Source organism: Saccopteryx bilineata, chromosome 6, assembly GCF_036850765.1.
Source record: "Saccopteryx bilineata isolate mSacBil1 chromosome 6, mSacBil1_pri_phased_curated, whole genome shotgun sequence".
NCBI lineage: Eukaryota > Metazoa > Chordata > Mammalia > Chiroptera > Emballonuridae > Saccopteryx > Saccopteryx bilineata.
The window spans coordinates 179,709,379-179,732,595 of record NC_089495.1 but is presented as its reverse complement, the minus strand read 5'-3'; the positions used below and the strand labels follow the sequence as shown (position 1 = coordinate 179,732,595).

The 23,217-nt window shown below is 41.5% G+C and overlaps 1 protein-coding gene and 1 non-coding gene across 7 annotated transcripts in view; both read left to right on the top strand.

Moving 5' to 3' along the window:
- Positions 1–23,217, top strand: part of PLCB4 (phospholipase C beta 4) — a 387,833-nt gene that overhangs the window by 178,960 nt on the left and 185,656 nt on the right. The gene's annotated exons all lie outside the window — the stretch shown is intronic.
- Positions 11,747–11,850, top strand: LOC136309770 (U6 spliceosomal RNA). The gene has a single exon (XR_010726416.1). It is a non-coding gene; the product is annotated as a U6 spliceosomal RNA (small nuclear RNA).

Here is a 23,217-nt window from a genome sequence, read left to right as displayed (position 1 = left end):
ACATCAACACAATGCTACCTCCTGCATAGTCACTGCCTTCTCATCTTCTTTGCTCCTGCCTCTTTCTGGCCTCTTTAGTCATCAGTTAGTTCTCTTCTTTATTCCTTCCCTTTCACTTCACTGTGAGGATCTGGGAAATCGATGGAGGAAAAGAGAGAGGAAGGGAAGGGAGACAAACACATGAGTTCAGTCCAACAACCCTAGCCACTTAGATTATACCTGTCCTGTCTGCTTGGACGGTCTGTGATCTATGTTGAAACTTTGTCACCATGCTTCCCCATGGTAACAAAGAATTGAATCGAGTGACAAAAATCTTATCTAGCCCATTGAATCGATTACATTCTTGCTTTCCTATTACTTTTCTCTTAAGGTTATCAAATGAAAGATAATGCTGATGGAAGAAACATTTAGGTTTAGGTTTCATTGAGATATAAGCAAAACAGGAAGTAAATAAAAATAAGGAAAAAAATTCTGGCGGCATTACTTTTATTGTTTAGCTACAAAGGAACTGCTCACTTGATATCAGTAATGATTTTATGAGTTAGGTAAATACTGTTTCTTCTCTTCCCTGGTCCCTGTTTATCTTGCCCATTCATATCCTTCCTTTGCATTTCTTTTTTCTTTTCTTTTTTTTTTTTTACAGAGAGAGAGTCAGAGAGAGGGATAGATAGGGACAGACAGACAGGAACAGAGAGAGATGAGAAGCATCAATCATTAGTTTTTCATTGTGACACCTTAGTTGTTCATTGATTTCTTTCTCATATGTGCCTTGACCGTGGGGCTACAGCTGACCGAGTAACCCCTTGCTCGAGCCAGCGACCTTGGGTCCAAGCTGGTGAGCTTTGCTCAAACCAGATAAGCCCATGCTCAACCTGGTGACCTCGGGGTCTCGAACCTGTGTCCTCTGCATCCCAGTCCGACACTCTGTCCACTGTGCCACCACCTGGTCAGGCTGCATTTCTTATTGGAGAAGCAGGGATTAGTGAATCAGTCTGTCAGTCATTCTTTTATTCATATAATAGCAAAACAGTAATGGTGCATGCACACACACATACACACACTCACTCAAAACCCCTTAAGAGAAACCAGCCAGCCAAAAGTAGAATGGGAAACAAAATTGGCCAACTATAAAAGAGAAGGAAATAAAAGATCTATGATTAGTGTTGACCAACACTGAATATGATTGTCTATTTTTGGGTAGTTGTGCAATGAATCAGCAGATGCATTCAAGTACTATGCCCAGAGCACCAATGGATGGGGAAGGCTTTACACCAAGGGCATACCCTGGAGAGGCCAATATTAGGATAGCTCCTTCCCTAGAGAGCAGATCTTGGTAGGAGCCGGGAAAGGAGAAGTCTTGACAAAGTTAAAATCAGTGAGTTGAGTGGAGGCATAAACAGAATGTCATGCACTTTATCAGCTATCCATGGCCATAATAATGCTCTGTAGTCGTCCCATAGAACCTCGGCTTATAATAGTAAACATTTATTCTTGGTCATAAATTTATAGGCCAGCTAAGCATTTTTACTGGTGGGGGCCAGGGTCATTTAGGCTTGATCATGTGTCTGGGTCAGCTAATGGGTCAGTTGGGGACTAGCCAATCTTGATTGGCCTCAATTGGGTGCTTTAACTCTATTCCATGTGGTCTCTCATGGTCCATCAGGTTAGGCTGTGTTTATTCATGTCAGCCAAGCCAGGTTCCAAGAGAAGAATCATAAACGTGCGGGGTTTCCAAAGTCTAGATTTAGAACTGACACATGGCACTTCTGCTTCATTCGGTGGGCCACAAGTCCCGATGCCAACCCCAGAGTCAGAATGAGAGGAGACTTCAAAAAGACAGGACAAATGAAAAGGACTTGGAGAGGCTATTGATCAGAGGCATATGCTACAGGCTCTTGTACCCAATTCTGTACCAGGGAGACAAGGTAGTTATTTCTCAGACTCAGGGGTCTGGAAGATTCACCAAGGTCTATAGGTTAGAGAGAGGTCAGAGAGAAAAACAGAAGCAGCCATTATGATGAGATCGGCTATGAAGAAGGGAAATTGGGTGGAGCCCCTTTTAGGTTCCTCCTCAGGGACAAGGGACAAATTAATTCTCTTAAGGGCAAATGGAAACAAATGGCTGGTTCATGAGTGCCTTGACAAGCTTGCCCCAGGGCAGTAATTCCTTTGAACCGGAAAGAGATTTTTTCCCATCTTGGGGAAACTAATCCTATATGAACAGCGGTTGGACCTTCTTGAGGAAATTTAGACTTTCTTAATTTTCTGATTTCCTAGTCACGTTGAGGAAAGGGGACTTGAGTGTCTCGTGGGCATAGACTATATTCTCCTGCTGCCCTCTGGGTTTATACAGGTGAGCGAGGGCTTTTACAGACGTGGAGATGCTCCTTCCCCACCTTCTACTTAAATCTGCGGATGAGAGTACGGGTTCTCCAAGTATGATACCCAGACAGGCAGCATCAGCGTCACCTGGCAACCTGTCAGAAACGCAGATTCGCTAACACCAACGCAGACCCACTGAATCAGAAACTCTGGGGAAGGGACCTAGGATTCCATGTTCTAACAGCCTTCCAGATGCTTCTGTTGAGTGCGCCAGTTTGAGACAGCTGAATTAGAAGACTGATTGTGGTTCTGACAGATTTAAAAGAGAGGAAATAGCCAGATGTAGCAAATAAAACTATAAGGTCTCCAGTCATATTTGAATTTTGGATCATTAACTAGGTATTTCTCGGTATAAGTATGTGTTATGTAGTATTTGGAGTGTACTGCTGCATAAGACATACTTATAGTAAAACTGTTTGTTGTTGGTCTGAAAACCAAATTTAACCAGGTGTCCTGTGTTTTATCTGCAAACCCTAAAAGTAGATATAGAAATATTGTTAGAGGGTTCAAAGAAGAACAATCAAGATTGTTAGCAGGAGGCCCTGGCCGGTTGCCTCAGTGGTAGAGCGTCGGCCTGGCGTACAGAAGTCCCGGGTTTGATTCCCGGCCAAGGCACACAGGAGAAGCGCCCATCTGCTTCTCCACCCTTCCCCCTCTCCTTCCTCTCTGTCTCTCTCTTCCCCTCCCGCAGCCGAGGCTCCATTGGAGCAAAGATGGCCCGGGCTCTGGGGATGGCTCCTTGGCCTCTGCCCCAGGCGCTAGAGTGGCTCTGGTCGCAACAAAGCGACGCCCCCGAGGGGCAGAGCATCGCCCCCTGGTGGGCAGAGCATCGCCCCCTGGTGAGCAGAGTGTTGCCCCTGGTGGGCGTGCCGGGTAGATCCCGGTCGGTCGCATGTGGGAGTCTGTCTAACTGTCTCTCCCCGTTTCCAGCTTCAGAAAAAAAAATACAAAAAAAAAAAAAAAGATTGTTAGCAGGACAGAAATTCTAAAAAGAACGGTTAAAGAGGTTGACCTGCTGAGCCCGGAGAGGACAATGGTAGGGTTAAAAGTTTGAAGGATTTTATTTAAAGGGAATGGTGCTGAGCTGTTCTTCATGGCTGCTCTGATTAAGGGAGAAGAAACTTCTCGTAGGAAGAGACAAGGTTCCTGTCAATAAATGACTTCAGTGGGGGCTCTGAGTGGTTTTGTGTTCTCAACAGTCCTCAGATGTATGTGGAAATTCCACATGTTTGTAATGCAGCCAGACTTCCAACCTGTGTTTGCGAAGGAGCAGTTTAGAGAGGCATTAGCCAGCAGGGGGCTGGGACAGATTAATTCTCAAGGCTTTTTATGACTTCTCCAAAATGGTTTAACTTTGCAATTTTGCATCCTAACTTAAAAAAAAAAATTGTAGTCCTTTGATTGCTTTTGAACTTAATTGGAAGGTTGTGTTTTTAAATCTTGGATATGAAGGAAAGGCAGTTGTTAAAGGGATGCCTTACAACCAGGACGCATGGGTTTGGATCCCAGCAGTGCCTCTTGTTAGAGGAACAACCTCAGGCTACTTCCTTCGTGACTCAGCTCTCTCGTCTCTAAAATGGGCATTATTGTTATTAATTAATTAACATCTCATGAGTCTTTGTGAGGCTTAATTGAGCTTACTCATGTGAAACGTGAGAATAATATCTGGAACATAATCAGCCCTCTTTAAATATTACTTTATATTATTAAGGACCAGAATATCTCTATGTATCCTGGGCATTCAGAGGTTGTTTCAGCCAAAAGCTGGCATTAAATCGTCAGTTTATTATCATGTATAAGAGATGAGTTGTCCCTTGTGAGCAATGACATCTTTTCCCTGTCTGTGACTGCTGATCTTAAGGTGTTGGTGTTAAGTGCTCAGGGACGGTGTTCTGCAATATTACTGCATCTTAGTCATGAATCATTTCTCGTTCTTTACGCAGATGAACTTTCCCACATCTTCCAGGAACCCCAAAGAGAATTAGATTTCATTTCCCATTGCAAATTGAATTCAATTAAAATGCTGTAAAAGAATGCCATATAATGTCACAGAGAACATAATGACATTTCCAAAATTTTTTTTGAGAAACTTGAACTCTAAATTAATTCAGTTCTGCTAGTAAAGACAAAGATTTGGCCGTGGAAAAATTTTAATATGACGACTAGTTTTTATCAGAGTGATGGATCCAGTTGAGATTGTTTCATTGAAAACATAATTTTGGAGATAAAAATCAGCTGATCTTTTTTAACTCCCCAAGAAATGAAAACAGGTAATATTGGGCATATATATGACATCATTTCAATCTACACTTGATTGAAGCATCAAGTGATAAATCTTATGTCCCTATTAGAAAAATAGATTTTTCTGTCTACTGAGGACTATATTCATTTTATGATCAATAAAGGAAGGAGTGTTTAGGGAGAGTTGTTTTTTTTTTTCTTTTTGCTGAAAAGTTTAATTTTGTTCCTTAAGTGAAGTTCCCTTTTGAATTTGCAAAATAACATGCACTCAGTCTTGCAGAGCTTGAATTCTGACACTAAGTGGCCATGTTTGTTATTTTTCTTTCAATAAAGAAAATGCACCACAGTGCTTATGTGGATTAAGAGATTAAGCATTTATTATTAATCTTGAGTCTGTGGGGCACTGGGCAGTTCTGAGCAACTGGACTGGGTTGATTAATCTCAACTGGAATTGCTCCTATGTCCGCATCCGTTGATGTGTTAGCCAGAAGCTGTCTGGTCAAGGAGAGCCTCCCTCAGCCCTCTGAGAGTTTGCCAGCTGAAGGCTGAGGATGGCAATAGATTCATAATCCTCTCATCATCCAGACAGCCGGTCCAGGCCTGATCAAGTGGTAGAGGTGGTTTTTTGGGTTTGTTTTTTTTTTTTTGCATGATATTGTTAGTCTAGCTAAATATTTTCTTGTTATTAATAATTAGAGACAGAGGAAAAGAGATAGTCACTGGAAGCGGGCAAGGTCTTTTGAGGCTTGGGCTAGGAATTGGCACAAGATTACTTCTGTTGGCCAAAACAAGTCCCGAAGTCAGGACAGATTGAAGGAGTAAGGCAGTGGACTCCACCTCTTGATGGGAGGAGCCACAGCATCACATAACAGAGGGCATTGCGCTCCGCTGAAAAATTGCCTCGGAAATCTATGCCAAATCCCTGGAACCTATGAATGAATATTGACCTGATATAACAAAAGGTGTGATGAAGTTAAGGATTTTGAGATGAGAAATTTATCCTGGGTTATTATCCACGTGGGCTCTAGATAGGATCACATGCTTCCTTAGATGGAGGCTGAAGGAGCTGCAGACCCACGGCAGAGGAGGAGGTGATGCAAAGACAGAGGAGGGACTGGACTGATGTGTTCTCAGCCGATGCCAGTGGGAATTGACAAGAACTAGAATTTTCCTAGGAGCCACTGCAGGAAATGTGGCCATACCACCACCTTGATTTAGGACTTCTGACCTTCAGAACTGAGAAAGAATACATTTCTATTGTTTTTGAAATACCCAGTTTGTTAGGGAGATATAGGGAATGAATACAGATATGGATATGGGGGAGAGAAAGAATTGGAGCCATTTTTGCAATAATCCACACATCCAGGGTAGGGCAAAAGTAGGTTTACAGCTGTCAGTACATGAAACAGTTCATTCTTGTATTTATTTATTAATTACTCTATTGTTTTTCCATACCAACAACTGTAAATCTACTTTTGTCCCACCCTATACAAAATTTATATAATTTATATAATTTTGTATAGTGCTTTTTCACCTAACGTGACAAAACCTCTTCCCATATTATTGCAAAGCTGTTGAAAACACTCTTTTAAATAATTGTATGATGATATATACTTTATATTAAGTAGTCTAGCTAAATATTTCCTTGCTGACAGATTCTGGGAGTGTTTTAGATGAAGCCATGTGCACAAAATAATATAGCTCTCTGCCGTAAGTCACTGTTTTCATTTCTCCCTCACACCTTACTCCACCAGGCCATGGTATCTCTTGTTGGAATGATTAGAATCACCTCCTTGATAATCTTAACCTCCCCCCAGCCTGCTTTACAAACTGCTCTACCAGATTAGTTTTCTAAAACATATCTTAACTTAAGTAGCCCCAAACTAACAATATTCAATGATGGTCAATTGCAAATGTTAGTTCTTTAATCAAACACTCAATCAGCCTGACTGAGCGGTGGCGCAGTGGATAGAGCGTCGGACTGGGATGCAGAAGACCCAGGTTCGAGACACCAAGGTCGCCAGCTTGAGCGCAGGCTCATCTGGTTTGACCAAAAACTCATCAGCTTGGACCCAAGGTTGCTGGCTCGAGCAAGGAGTTACTCTGTATGCTGAAGGCCCACAGTCAAGGAATGTATGAGAAAGCAATCAATGAACAATTAAGGTATTGCAACGCGCAATGAAAAACTAATGATTGATGCTTCTCATCTCTCCATTCCTGTCTGTCTGTCCCTGTCTGTCCTTCGCTCTGACTCTCTTTCTGTCTCTGTAAACAAAACAAATCAAAACAATCAATAACCTTGTTATAACATTGTCTGTGTACCGGTATTTTTTTTCTTTTTTAGGTGAGAGGAGAGGAGATAGTGAAGCAAACTCCTGCATGTGCCCCGACCGAGATCCAATGGGCAACTCCATCTGGGGTTGATGCTAAAATATTGAGCTATATTTTAGCTCGGGAGGCTGTCGTGCTCCAAGGGAGCTATCCTCAGCACCTGGGGCCATGCTTGAGCCAACACGGCCACAGGTGGAAGGCGGGGAAGAGGGAGAGAAGGTGGGGGGGAGAAGCAGATGGTCCTTTCTCGTCTCCTGTGTTGCCCTGACCAGAGATCGAACCCGGGATGTCCATACACTGAGCCAAAACTACAGTTCTTTTTCCTGTGAGGCTTTGAACTCCTTGAGGACAGCATTACTTCCCTCATCCTTGTAGCTCCTTCATCACCTGCTCGTTGATTTGAAGGTCTGGTTTACTCTGCTGTCTGCTACATGAGAAATAAATGAATTAAAAGGGAAAATACTTTTCACTGTCTTCTCGTTTCCTGTGTGATCTCAGTCATTCAGTTTGACTGAATGTGACATTAACTGGGTGAGTTGACTAGTTGTTCTGGCTCAGGGGGGTCTAATATTTTTGTGTCATGGACTCTTTTGTCATGTGGTGAAGCCTGTGAGGATCCTTTGCAGAGTAATGCTTATTAATGTATAAAATAAAATACATAGCTTCACCAAGTGTTACAGCTATGAAAGTAATATGACTTGTGATATATACAGCAATATGTACTTACCTTTAATACATAAAATAATAGCATCTAGTAGTGGAGCTATTAACTCCTATACTTTCCAAGCAGTGATGAGACCACAGCATTACCATATACTTCAACAACGTGATATGACATTAAAATATCTGTCATGTCTCTTGGTGACAGAATCACAGATCCTACTAATACATTGTAGTTCTTTGCCTATGCCCATAATTAAAGAAAACTTTAGATATTTATGATAAGGTTGTATAAAAAGATATAACTTTGTTCATATCTTATTTCATCAACTCTTTTTCTCAAATTTTCTAGACCTCAGGTTAAGAGAGACTGAAAAGTTTGCCTTAGAAGTAACTCTAAACAAGTCTCCATGCAGCTCAGTTGTCATCCTGTAAGTTTGACTTGACAGTAAGCATTTCAAAGTAACTTACGAGGTTAGAGGTATGCAAGAAATCTTAGAACTCTGGCATGCGTACTATAGCACCTAAGATATTACAGATACTGCGTAAACTTTTTTGAATAGTAACACAACTGTCTTAAAGTCCAATGGAAATTAACTCTTCTTTATCTCTTCCCATATTGTGGAAACTGAGGCCTCACTCAGCTTTAGAGCTGCCCTGGCTTGTGGCCTGTGACCCCCCCCACACACACATACACACACTCAGACACATTTCTGTTTGCAATGCTGCCAGACAGGTACTTAGTTGAATTGGGTTGTTTATTTGATTGTTTCTTAATGTCACTGGATTGATGAGTTGTGTGCATATAGTGTACTCTGAATAATCAACTTTGATGTTTACTTGTTTTTTTCTTTTCTATTAAGTGAGAGGAGGGGAGGCAGAGAGACAGACTCTTGCATGTGCTCCAGCCAAGATCCACCCAGCAAGCCTCCTACAGGCAATGCTCTACCCATCTGTGGCATTGCTTGTTGCTCAGCAACCAAGCTATTTTTAGCACCTGAGATGGAGTCCACAGAGCTCTGGGGTCAACTTGCTCGAACCAATCGAGCCATGGCTATAGGAGGGGGGGAGAGAGATAGAAAGGAGGAAGGGTGAAGAAGCAGATGGTCATTTCTCCTGTGTTTCCTGACCGGGAATTGAACTCGAGACATCAATACAGTGGGCCGATGCTCTACCACTGAGCCAGTTGGCCAGGGCCAATGTTTACTTGTTGAGCTTGTTCCCTCTGTCTTCTTCTCAAGGGCTCAGGGCAGCTTGCCTTCTGAAAAAAACTGCCCAATAGAGTGGGTACAAAAAAACACGGTGTACTGGGTCTGATTTCTGGGGGCCGAGATACACTGGGAAGCATGTTGTTAATGCAGCTTGTATTTCCTCTCATTAGAAATTATACAGAAATATTTCTTTATTCATTCCTTTAAAAAGACATTAAAAACCCTTCATTGTACAAGGCACTGGCTTATAGCAGCATAATATACTTATTTTTATAGTCAAGCAGAATCAGTACGAGAGTTCTTACAGCATAGAACTACAGTATTATAACAATGTTTCTGATTGCATCAATGAGCCATTAGCTCTAGTACTTAGTATTTAACTAAAATAACTGTCTATATTACATATATATATTACATATTCTTTATTCATTACTCTATCTATATGTATGTATATATGTATATGTGTATATATGTATACATGTATACACTGCTCAGAAAAATTAGGGGATATTTTATCACTTCATACTTATTTTGAAATATTCCCTATTGCTTCATATTTATTTTGAAATATCCCCTAATTTTTGTGAGCAGTATATATATACATGTAAACAGAAAACATGTGTTATTCTATATACAAAAAGTAGATTAACAATAAATAATGCAATAATTAATAAATAATAATACAAGAATAAACTTGCTCACTCCCAACTGTAGACTTCCTTTTGTTGGCTTCTGTAAATATATATGTGTGAGTGTGTGTGATTAAAACCTATGTAGAGTTATGTTTACTTGAACATTGGCAGGTTTTTATATGATTGACATTTTAATTTTTTTTAGTCTTTGAAGCCATTTAATCCTCTCCACTTTGAAGCTTTCTGAGTTGGTTGAGACTAATAACAAATTTGAAAATCTTTTAGTACACTATGTTAACTTGAATAGTTTCTTGATATGGGCATGATATAAGAATAATATGTAATATTAGGAATAAAATGTGGTAATCACTTGAAGTTTTCAGAGCAGTGCATATTTTTTCAGTGATTAATTTGGGCATCTCATATATGTCATTTGAGTATAAAAAGACCTTTTATGTTAGACTAATTTACTAAAACTTATATAAAGAGTTTGTGTTATTTTTGTTTTTCCATTTCATTGGATAGAAAAATAAATCTCACCCAGGGAACTGTTTAACACTGAGAACTACATATATATATATATATATATATATATATATATATAAATATTTTAATTTATTGGAAGTTACAACTATGTCTTCAAATTCCTCAAGGCCCCACTTCCAGGCTTGTTCCTTCACAAAGTGTTCTCTGACCCCGAATGTTAAATTGTTATGGCTGGCAGAGAAAATTACAACAAAGTGAGTGGTTTATAACAACACGAATGTATTGTCATACAGTTCTGGAGTTCAGAAGTCAGAAACAGGTCTCAGGGGGCTAAAATCAAGGTATTGGCAGAGCTGCATTTCTTTCTGGAGGCTCCAGAGGAGAATCTGTTTTCTTGCCTTTTCCAACTTCTAGAATCATCTGTGTTCCTTGGCTTGAGACTCCCTCCCATCTTCAAAACCAGTCTTGTCCCGTGGAGTCTTGCACACAGTGCCATTTCTCTTTATTACTCTTTTACCTCCTTCTTCACCACTGAAGGAACTTTGTGATTACATTGGGTGCCCCTGGATAATCCAGAGTAGACTCTTTATGTTAAGATCAACTGATTAGCAATCTTTTTTTTTTTTTTTTTTCTATTTTTCTGAAGCTGGAAACGGGGAGAGACAGTCAGACAGACTCCCGCATGCGCCCGACCGGGATCCACCCGGCACGCCCACCAGGGGCGACGCTCTGCCCACCAGGGGGCAATGCTCTGCCCCTCCGGGGCGTCGCTCTGCCTTGACCAGAGCCACTCTAGTGCCTGGGGCAGAGGCCAAGGAGCCATCCCCAGCGCCTGGGCCATCCTTGCTCCAATGGAGCCTTGGCTGCGGGAGGGGAAGAGAGAGACAGAGAGGAAGAAGGGGGTGTGGAGAAGCAAATGGGTGCTTCTCCTATGTGCCCTGGCCGGGAATCGAACCCGGGTCCCCCGCACGCCAGACCGACGCTCTACCGCTGAGCCAACCGGCCAGGGCCTGATTAGCAATCTTAATGTTATCTGCAGCCTTCATTCTTCTTGGCCATGTTACAGTGCATTTACAGATTCTGAGCATTAAGAAGTGGGCAGCCTTAGACAGCTATTATTCTGCCTGCTACATACCCTAAACCAGCACTGGTTCATGTACTGCCCTGGCTGGGTAGCTTATTTGGATACAGCATCAGCCCGATATGCCAAGGTTGCGGGTTTGAGCCCGATCAGAGAACATACAAGAAACAACCAATGAATGCATAAATAAGTGGACCAACAAATCAATGTGTTTTCTTTCTCTCTATCCTTTTCTTTCTCCCTGAAATCAATAATTTTTTTAAACCTAAAAAATCGTTTTATGTACTTTTCATAAGGTTTTAATGACACATTATCTCAACTTGCTATTACTCAAATACATGCCTTCTCTCACACCTTTCTTTTAGCCTATGGACAGGAACAAGACCATGTGTACCTCATATTCGTGTGCCTCATATTTGTGTTGTCAGTATATAGCTACATTGAAAGAATCAGGTGTATGTTTTTGGGCAAATGAATGATTCTATATAAAGCTTTATCTGAAGAAGGGAGGGAGGTCAACAACATAATTATTAAAAAAAACAAAAATAGAAGCAAACGCAATGAACAGATTGCCGTCAGTAGGGGCCACAAGAAAACAGTTTCTTCATGTGTATCATTGTCTCTAAGCAGCAGTAATTTGGTCAAAGAATATGGTTCACTTAAGAGTTATTATAATTTTTCCTTAATGTAAATTAATATTTTTTCATTTAAGGAATCATTTTGTGCTCACTTCAGTAGGACATATACTAAACTTGGAGTGGTACAAGGCTTAGCATGGCCCTTGCTCAAAGGTGACATACAGATTCATGAAATATTTCATATTTTTTTTGAAGAGGGTCAAATTTATGGTGACATAAGATTAGACTTTGGGTGGTACGCACACAGTGCAATATACAGAGGATGCAGTATAGAATTGCACACCTGAAACTTATATAATCTTATTAACTGATGTCACCTCAATAAATTTTTAAAAAATCCTTTACTGTTGCCTAACCAAGCAGTGATGCATGGATAGATAGAGCATTGGTATCAGATGCTGAGGACTCAGGTTTGAAACTCCAAGGTTGCAGTTTTGAACACAGGCTCACCAGCTTGAGGATTGGGTTACTTACTTGAGCATGGAATCATAGACATGATCCCATGGTTGCTGGCTTGAGGCCAAAGGTCACTGGATTGAAGTCGAAGGTCGCTGGCTTGAGTCCAAGGTTGCTGGCTTGAGCAAGGGGTCACTGGATCTGCTGGAACCCCTTGGTCAAGGCACATATAAGAAAGCAATCACAGTGGTAGAGTGTCGGCCTGGCGTGCAGGAGTCCCAGGTTCGATTCCCAGCCAGGGCACACAGGAGAAGTGCTCATCTGCTTCTTCACTCCTCCCCCTCTCCTTCCTCTCTGTCTTTCTCTTCCCCTCCTGCAGCCAAGGCTCCATTGGAGCAAAGTTGGCCCGGGTGCTGAGGATGGCTCTGTGGCCTCTGCCTCAGGCACTAGAATGGCTCTGGTTGCAACAGAGCAACGCCCCAGAGGGGCAGAGCATCGCCCCCTTGTGGGCATGCCAGGTAGATCCCAGTCGGGTGCATGCGGGAGTCTGTCTGACTGCCTCCCCATTTCCAGCTTCGGAAAAATACAAAAAAAAAACAAAAAACAAACAAACAAAAAAAAAACAATCAATGAACAACTAAGGAACCACAACAAAGAATTGATGCTTCTCATCTCTCTCCTTTCCTATCTGTCCCACTCTCTCTTTATCTCACTTTAAAAATATAATTCTTGCCCTGGCCGGTTGGCTCAGCGGTAGAGCGTCGGCCTAGCGTGCGGAGGACCCGGGTTCGATTCCCGGCCAGGGCACACAGGAGAAGCGCCCATTTGCTTCTCCACCCCTCCGCCGTGCTTTCCTCTCTGTCTCTCTCTTCCCCTCCCGCAGCCAAGGCTCCATTGGAGCAAAGATGGCCTGGGCACTGGGGATGGCTCTGTGGCCTCTGCCTCAGGCGCTAGAGTGGCTCTGGTCGCAACATGGCGACGCCCAGGATGGGCAGAGCATATGCCCCCTGGTGGGCAGAGCGTCGCCCCTGGTGGGCGTGCCGGGTGGATCCCGGTCGGGCGCCTGCGGGAGTCTGTCTGACTGTCTCTCCCTGTTTCCAGCTTCAGAAAAATTAAAAGAAAAAAAAAATATATATATAATTCTTTATTGTCTTGGCATTTAAAAAAAAACAAAAAACCCATCAATCTGTTTCTTCAAGCCTCATGAACTCTGGTCATCCAAACCTCTCATGTCTGAAACTGCAAACTCTAGAAAGTGGTGGCCATCTTTGGGATGGAAGACCTGTGGGGAGGGCTGCTGAGTAGCTAGCCTGCACTTGCCAAGTGGTGGCCACAAGCCTTCTTTGGGCGCTTTGAGCTTTGGGGCTTTAGGGCTTTGAAGCACTTCTAAACATGTATGGCTTTTCACTGAAGCACACTTGAGAGCAGAGGAAAGGGAATGGTTTCCCACAGTTTTCAGGAAGCCACAATTTTCTCCCAGGTATTATCTTTGAACTACATGTGAGTTATATATTCTACTCATATATATATATATATATATATATAAACTTGTTCCTCATCCAAGAAGTGTCATTTTGGAAAATGTGAGCACATATTGTCTTCACCATAGTTCTGTGATGTAGACAGGCATTCTTTTCCTGTCTTACGGGTGGGAAACTCTACTCACAAGAATAGAGGGATATCCATCATCACACAGCTGGAATGTGATTTGTGCTACACACTGAGTAATTTGCATGTAGATTACTTCACCCCAAGCTCTATGCTTCTTATATGTTGAATACCTCCTAAACTACATTTTGGGGGGGGGGGCATCAAGGTTTCTAGGCTTTGATGTTTTCTGTTAACTCATGATCTAAATAATGCAGCATTTCACAAGATATTTTCCGTGACCTATTAGTCCAATAATGTTCTCTGTGGGGAAAAAGAAGTATTTTGTAATCAAGTGTGTAATTAACAATACTTTCCAAATGAAAGCATGTGCTACTATCGCAGTGACTGTGCATGCAAAGCCCAACAGTAGAGAAAGATGTCTTACCTTCTTTTATCCCCAGCATCTTCCAAACGCTTATAACCATAAAACCCTTGCTTTCTGCCTTCTTGCTCCCATTAATAGCTATTATCTTTTGGGAAAGGGACAAATGCTGATGTCCTGGATGCCCAGATAGTAATGATTATAATTCCAGCCTGTGTGTAAGCAGAACTGTTGTTAATGGGCAGCGGTTGGTGTTGCTTCCTGTGTTCACTAAGCATGCTTTCAGCAGCAAATACTGGAGTACTGTATCTACCTTGGGTTTGAGTCCTTGCTAATGAAAGTATGGTCCTTGTATCAGCTACAGAGATACCACCCGGGTGCTTGTTAGAATTTAGAATTTGAGATTCTACCTTATATTTGCTGACAAGGGATCTGGATTTTTAACAACATCCCAGGAAACATATGCACGGTAACATTTAAGCTCTGATTTAAACCATAAGGACGTTTATTTATTTTTAATATAAAAGGAAATTGAGAATCGAAGGGGGTCCTATTTTGATGTGCAACTCAAAGGCTCAGCGAAGACCAAGGGCCTTGTTTCCTCGTGGTGGTAAAATAGCTGCCCAAACTCTATGCCAGGGGTCCCCAAACTACGGTCCACAGGCCGCATGCGGCCCCCTGAGGCCATTTATCTGGCCCCCCGCCACACTTCCGGAAGGGGCACCTCTTTCATTAGTGGTCAGTCAGTGAGAGGAGCATAGTTCCCATTGAAATACTGGTCAGTTTGTTGATTTAAATTTACTTGTTCTTTATTTTAAATATTGTATTTGTTCCCGTTTCGTTTTTTTACTTTAAAATAAGATGTGTGCAGTGTGCATAGAGATTTATTCATAGTTTTTTTATAGTCCGGCCCTCCAATGGTCTGAGGGACAGTGAACTGGCCCCCTGTGTAAAAAGTTTGGGGACCCCTGCTCTATGCCTTTTGTCCTCTTCTAGTTTCATTTAAATGCAGCTGGAAGGAAAGAGGAATAAAGGAGGCAGGGACAAAGGACCTTTTCTTATGTAGTTTTTTCTTTTCATTAAGGGATAATTTCTTTCTCAGAAGGCTTCTAAGAGCTTCCCCTTAGTTCTCATTGGCTGGATCTGGGTCACAGACCCAAGCATCAGACCCGTTACTGACAACCAGTAACAGGAAAACCTCAACTGCCTTTGGTTTTGACCAGTGATGTCCAAAAGAAATGTAAAACTAGCTACATATGTAATTTAAAATTTTCTAATAGCTACATTAAAAAAAGAAAACAGATGAAATTTATTTCAATAATACATTTTATTTAATCCAATATATCTAGATTATTATCATTTCAACATTCAACCAGTACACCAAAATTGCCAATGAGATATTTTATATCCTTTATTTCATACGAAGTCTTTGAAATCAAGTCTGTACTTTCTGCTTTTACCACATTTCAATTCAGATGCTAAATTTCCATCAGATACACTTCATCAGATATACAGATACATCAGATATACAAGTATAAATACAGATTGTATTTAGATCTCGTAAGTCACAAATGAAAAAGTATTCACATACCAAAATTGCTCCATGTCTAATGAAATGTTTTCCAATAATCAAATCAGGTATCTGATTTTAAATGTCAATGAAATTAAATTAAAAATTTGGTTCCTCAGTCACACCAGTCATATTTCTTTTTATTTTCTTTAATTTTTTTAAAAAAATTTATTTATTTTAGTGAGGAGAAAGAGAGAGAGAGACAGAGAAAGAGAAGGAAGGGAGGAGCAGGAAGCATCAACTCCTATATGTACCCTGACTAGGCAATCCCGGGATTTCAAAATGGCGACCTCAGCCTTCCAGGTCTGTGTTTTATCCACTGCGCCACCACAGGCCCGGCACCAGTCACATTTCAAGTACTCGGCAGCCACATGAGGCTGGTAGCTGTCATACCAGTCAGTGCAGGAATAGGTCCTTGCTACTTAAAGTCCAGTCCAGGACCAGCAGTAAAAAATTAGCTGGGGAGCCCTGGCCAGATAGATAGCTCAGTTGGTTAGAGCAGTGGTCCCCAACCTTTTTTGGGCCACGGACCAGTTTAATGTCAGAAAATATTTTCACGGACCAGCCTTTAGGGTGGGATGGGTAAATGTATCACGTGACCGAGACAAGCATCAAGAGTGAGTCTTAGACGAATGTAACAGAGGGAATCTGGTCATTTTTAAAAAAATAAAACATCGTTCAGACTTAAATATAAATAAAACGGAAATAATGTAAGTTATTTATTCTTTCTCTGAGGACCAGTACCAAATGGCCCACGGACCAGTACTGGTCTGTGGCCCGGGGGTTGGGGACCACTGGGTTAGAGCATCATTCTGAAGCACAGAGGTTGCTGGTTTGATCTCTGATCAGGGCACATACAGGAGCAGCTCAATATTCCTGTCTCTCTCTCACTTCCTCTCTTGCTTAAATCAATAAATAAACTTAAAAAAAAAAGAAAAAAGAATCAGCGAGGGCTTGTTAGAATTGCTAAATTCTTGTATCGCACCCTAGTTAATCAAAAATCTCCATTTTAATTTAATATACATTAAAGTTAGGACAGAACCAGTCTAAGCTGACCTCAACTTTAGCTATGATTTAAAATGACTGTAGGGAGTCGCCCTGGCCGGTTGGCTCAGTGGTAGAGTGTTGGCCTGGCATGCAGGAGTCCTGGGTTCGATTCCCAGCCAGGGCACACAAGAGAAGCGCCCATCTGCTTCTCCACCCCTCCCCCTCTCTTTCCTCTCTGTCTCTCTCTTCCCCTCCTGCAGCCAAGGCACCATTGGAGCAAAGTTGGCCCAGGTGCTGAGGATGGCTCTGTGGCCTCTGCCTCAGGCACTAGAATGGCTCTGGTTTGCCACAGAGCGATGCCCCAGATGTGCAGAGCATCGCCCCCTGGTGGGCATGCCAGGTGGATCCTGGTCGGGTGCATGCGGAAGTCTATCAGACTGCCTCCCCGTTTCCAACTTCAGAAAAATTAAAAAAAAAAAAAATAAATAAATAAAATGACTGTGGGGAATTTAGAAAATACTGATGATTACTTCTCACCCCAGCACCCTGGATTCAGACTTTCAGGCATCAATATATAATTGACTCTTTTCAGATTATTCCAGTATGCGGCCAAGCTTGAGAACCATTGGTTTCATGTCCTCAAATCAAACACATTACAACCTAAGCAATATCGTAGTAGATGTTCTTGAGTAAGTGTTTTCCATACTTGATTTTCACTGTTCTGTGGATATTTGCAGCAGGGAGAGGGGTCTGGCTGCAACCTGTCCGATTTGGTTTGCTCACACTTTCTTAACCTCCTTTCTTCATTTGATCACTGTCAACCTCTTTTCTCTGTTTCCCCATCAACAGCTTCAGCACCGCGTACTTTCCTTATTCTCCCAGGTAGCCAGCGGGATCAGGTTCCTGCTCTGTGCTGATAAATTTAGGCTGTGAAACACGCAGGCAGCATGTTAAATAAAACAACCAGAGATTAGACCAGATTTATTCAAAGAGAACTACATTTTAAGAGAATCCTATATGTTTGCAGAAATTATTATTGCGGTGTAGATATGTTTAGTCTGAATTATGTATGTGCCAGAACCCTCCCTGGAGGCCACCAGGGACTGCTGTCTCTTCTGTCCCCTTCCTCACCCACGCTCTAGCCCCCATGAAAATGCACCCCGCTTCTTTGTCTTGTTATTTATTAATTCAGCATCAGTGTTCCATAGACAGTGGCTTTTCTTTGTTCTTACCCTTCCCAGATGGCATCTTACACATTCCCGGAATTAATTTCCTTCAGGTGCTCATAATTCCGCCTTTGTTTTGCTTATTATGTTTTGCCTCTTCTTTGATGATAAGCGTAAATGAGGTGGGCATAAAGTCTGCTCGTTTAAAGAGCTGTAAGTCAATAAAACTCAAACTGAGATGTGGTTTTATGACTGTATTTGGGCACCTTGTAAGCTGTCCATGTGTACTTCTCTGGAGACTCAAAAACTGTGCCTTCCGCAAAACGTAGGCTTATGCCTTTATGTGCCTCTATGGCAAACTAGACCTGCTGAGTCTCTCTTCTCAGAAGACCTTACGCGGGACGTACTTGAAAAAATAGGTGTACCTCCACTGGGAATCCTCACCTGAGTGGCTCTCATGTGTGTAAACAAAGCCATGTTAAAACAAAAGCATGTTCAGTTTGCCCGGCTCTAAGGGATACTGTTCGTGGTCTCTTGGACTTGAAAACAAAGGGACTGCATTGGCCAGTTGGCTTAGTGGCAGAGCGTCTGCTAGGTGTGTGGAAGTCACAGATTTAATTCCTAGTCAGGGCTCACAGAAGACCATCTGCTTCTCCACCCCTTCTCCTGTCTCTCTCTCTCTCTCCCTCTCTCTCTCTTCCTCTCTCTCTCTCTGTCTCTCTCTCTCTCTCTGTCTCTCTCTCTATCTTCTTCTCTCACAACCATGGCTCGAATGAGCAAGTTGGCCCCAGGCACTGAGTATGGCTCCATGGCTCTGCCCAGATGGGCAGAGCATCGCCTTCTAGTAGGCTTGCTGGGTGGATCCCGGTTGGAGCGCATGCGGGAGTCTGTCTCTCTGCCTCCCTGCCTCTCACTTGATAGGAAAAAGAAAACAAAGGGACTGATCAACAGCCTTTTGACATCTAACTCATTTCTTGGTAGAGGAGCATCTACACAGCATGCATTTCCATGATGACAGTAATTGCTGGCTAATCTAATCAAAGGATGCCTCTAAAACTTAGATCATGTAGCATTTCAGTTGTGTGATAAACCAACTACAGGTTAGTCTGTATTTATTGGAAGAGAATTGTTTTAAGAGAATCCTGTCAGTTTCTGGAAATCATTATCAAAGTATAAATATTTCTATTCTGAATTGTATAAACAAGTGTGTGAAGACTGAGCACTTGGAGAAATAAAGGAGTGAGCCAACAATACCGGTTCTTCATCTTGTATTTGAAAATAAAGTCAGTATTTTCAATGGATAGATTCTATGATTTCAAAAAGCCTTGATTAGAAAAACCTAATATTTGAAAACTTTAGTTGTCATATAGGTTTAAAAATATTAATACAAGTGTTATTTTAAAATGTCACATTTGCATAATGTTTCTCTAATACTTATGTTGCAATAACTAATGAATATGGTACAGTTCCTATGAAATTTTTGGATATTTGGTAGAAGTGGTCCAATGGCTTTTCAGAGAAGCCCCCTGAGAAATATGGTTCATATGATGCCAATGTATAGAACAGCAAAATATTAAAAGCATAATGCTAAATTCCTAATACTAGAATTAAAAAATATCATCAGGAACCATTTAACAGTTTGGAGGGCCAGAGAAATTTTGACATTACTGCAATAAAACACACTACTCAGTCAAAGAAGGAAAGCAAATAATTAAATACACATGCTATCCAGTGACTATTTGTGCCTGCATGTATGATGAAGTGTACCTAATTTTCCCAGTAATATACATAACGCAGGGCATGTTGTGCCCTGCCATGTTCATGGCGCTTCAGAAATAATCTCAACATCCTCTGTGGCTCAGGAAGAGTTGGTGATACTCTAGTCCCTTCAGACTGATCTGAAAGTAGACTCAGAGAAGATCAAGGTCAGCAGAAAGTAGGCTTAAAAGTCATTCTTGCTCATCAGGTAGTGTTCTTTTCACTGCAGTAGGCTGCCTCTTTATTTCTTAAGACACTCTGTCAATAGGATTTTTTAAGCCTCTGTGCTTTCAGACATTAAAGACCAGCCGGCGAGCTGAACACTCAATGGTACAATAGATTACATCAGACTGAGGACCGTCTCCTCTCCCCTCTCTACTACAGATCCTCAGCCCCTTTTTCTATAATCCTGATAGCATTAACACTTTTAAAACTTTGTTTTTCCTTAAGTTTGGCATTAATTTCGTGACCAAATTATGAATTATGCCTGATCGAATAGGAGATCATATAAAGTCTTTACCCCACTCAGAATGACTAGCCATAGGAGTCACTGCATAAAGACTGGTGTGTTTGCTAGTGAAACTTTTCTATACAAGATCAGATAGTGAATATGTTAGGTTTTATGGATTTTACTGTCTCTGTGGCAGCTACCCAACTCTGCCATTGTAGTTAGCAGGGAATCAGCCATAGACAGGATGTAAATGAAAGCATGACTGTGTTCCAAGAGAACTTCATTTACAGAAGTAGGTGGCAGGCTGGACTTAGCCCACTGGCCATAGCTTGTTAACCCCTCAGCTAAAGGGTGATGCCTAAATCTGTTGGGGCTCTGGCATGATGTATAACAGGCGTCCCCAAACTACGGCCCGTGGGCCGCAATGCGGCCCCCTGAGGCCATTTATCCAGCCCCCACTGCACTTCTGGAAGGGGCACCTCTTTCACTGGTGGTCAGTGAGAGGACCACTGTATTTGGCAGCCCTCCAATGGTCTGAGGGACATTGAACTGGCCCCCTGTGTAAAAAGTTTGGAGACCCCTGAATAATATATGCTCCATATAACTTTTCTGAATATGGAACTTATCAGATGTCAAGAGGTTTTGATAAAGGATCATGGGCCGGTATCTAAGATTTGAAAGAAGTTTTGTAGAGGAGAAAGTCATCTCCATTTTGATCAAACATTACAATATTTGTACACAGATGACAAGAGGGGCCAACTAAGGTTTAGGTATTGTCAGTGTATTGGTCAGAAATGACATCTGTGATCCAAAAAGTATTTAAATACCTAGGTTCATATTTGTCCCACATAACAAGATGTTTAGTGATAGGTAGTCTAGGACTGGTTCAAGAATTAAGTCATTCCCTCAGGGATCCAGCCTCTTCATATTTATTCTCCACCATCTTTAGTTGATAAGCCTTTATGCTGATGCTCATTGCCTCATGGTTACAAGATAGATACAGTACCTCCAGTTATCGCATACATACTCCCAGCAGAAGTCAAAAGAAAGAGCAGGGATTAATTTTATCTCTATCAGGAAAGTGTACTCCTCCCCCTCTCCCGCCAAATCTCAACATATTTCTCATTAGACTAAAGAGGGTCACAAGTCTACCTCTCATTATGAAGAAGCCTCAAGAAGCCAGTATATGTTAGCTGTAGTTCATTTTCATTATTCAGTGAAATCAGGAGAAAAGATGTTGGGTGGGCAAGTTGCACCATCTGCCCAGGCATCTGGTCTTGTTTTGGTGGCTGTTACATTTCATTACAGATATTTAACAATGCACAGTCTTCTCCCCTGGGCAACATATCTTTTTAAGTATCCCCGGTGTTAGCAGTGTTTTCCATCTGACTTCAAAAATTAAATAACGCTATTCACATTTTTATGTAAATGTTGTGTAATATGCATGAATAATCACTTGAGAATGGACTTCTTCAGAAAGAAGTCCTGCCCTGGCTGGATAGTTCAGTTGGTTAGAGCATCATTCTGATATAGCAGGGTTGTGGGTTTGATCCCAGGTCATGTAAGAACCAATGGAATGCATAAATAAGGGGAACATCAGAATTATATTTTCCTGAGGGTTTTAGATCTAGAGACTTTGTTTAGATGTGACCCTTAGGATGTGGGTGAACAAAGTTGGAGGAAAGAATGACATTGTAGTAAATGGAAGGCAACCTTCACACTCAGCTTTGTAAGTAAGTCTTTGTTCTGATCGGGGATGACTGCACAATTAAATAGGCACACAGAGACCATTTTAGTTCTTACTTATGTATCTTGGGCTTCTTGTCCTCCCCTCAGAGGTAGCATTTATTCTCTTTCTGAAAACAGGACACTCCTGAGTCTTTTTTTTTTTTGATAAACTACCATAATCAGAAAGGCTGGAAATACCTACACAATTTTAAATGTGTCTTTTTCCTTTAATAGGGTATCTTAAAATGGTACAAATGGGAGGAAAATTAAAATAAATCCATTCATTCATTCATTGATTTGTTTAGTTTTACATGTAAGTGAAATTAGTTTTGCTTCTACAAAGCTCTATAGCACTGAATTCACTCTAGAGTGTTTTTCAGTATAGCCATTCTGATTAAGTCATAACCATGACCCTTTCTGTGTCACATAAAATCAGACCCAGAAGTAATCTCCCTTATTTACCTGCCAAATAATCCCCTCTATACCCTTACCTGCCACACTCTTTTTTTTTTTTTCTTAGCGAGCGAGAGAGTGGGAGATAGAGAAAGAGGGATAGACAGGGACAGATAGACAGGAAGGGGGAGAAATGAGAAGCATCAACTCATAGTTTTGGCACCTTAGTTATTCATCGATTGCTTCTCATATGTGCCTTGACCTAGGGGCTTCAGCAGAGCCAATTACCCCTTGCTCAACGAGCGACCTTTGGGCTCAAGCCACAACCATGGGATCATGTCAATGATCCCACACTCAAGCGGGCAACCTTGTGATTTTGAACCTGGGTCCTCAGCATCCCAGTGCGACCTTCTATCCACCACGCCACTGCCTGGTCAGCTAGCTTCTGCCACACTCGAAACCACAACAGCAACAACAATAACAACATAAACAATTTTAAATCCAAATGGTTCATGGTTTTTAGGGGCACCAGAATTAAGGATGACCAAAAACTATTTCTGAGGAGACCAGAAATTGAATGGTTCACATTTTTGTGAGTAGAGATAGGAAAGCTATGTAGGTAAGTATTTGGGTCTGGATTCCTCTTCATCTTCTGGGTCATTTATTAACATAATTGAACAAACTAGAATCAGCAGGTATTAGGGGGAAAACAAACAGCTAAAGGAGAAAGATCAATGTGAACAAATCTACCATCTGAGCAAGAAGAAACAAATAAATCAACAAAGGAATACATTGTTAAAGTAATTCTAAAATTTATCATCAGAAATAGTTAGGAATAGACACCTGTGGGAGAGGAATAGTTCAAAAGAAAGAAGGAATTCTTGGAAATTAAAGTATAATTGATTCCTGAAAGAAAAGATGAAGAAACCTTTGTGAGAAACAGAGCAAAAAAAGCAAATATTGGAAAATATGAGTGAAAAGTTGAGAGGATAGATCCAGTAGTTTTTAATCTTCTTCTTCTTTTATTTATTTATGTTTAAAGAGACAGAGAGAAGAAAGGAGAGAGAGGGTGAGAGAGAAAAGGGAAGCATTCATTTGCCATTCCACTTGGTGTATCCATTGGTTGCTTCTCGT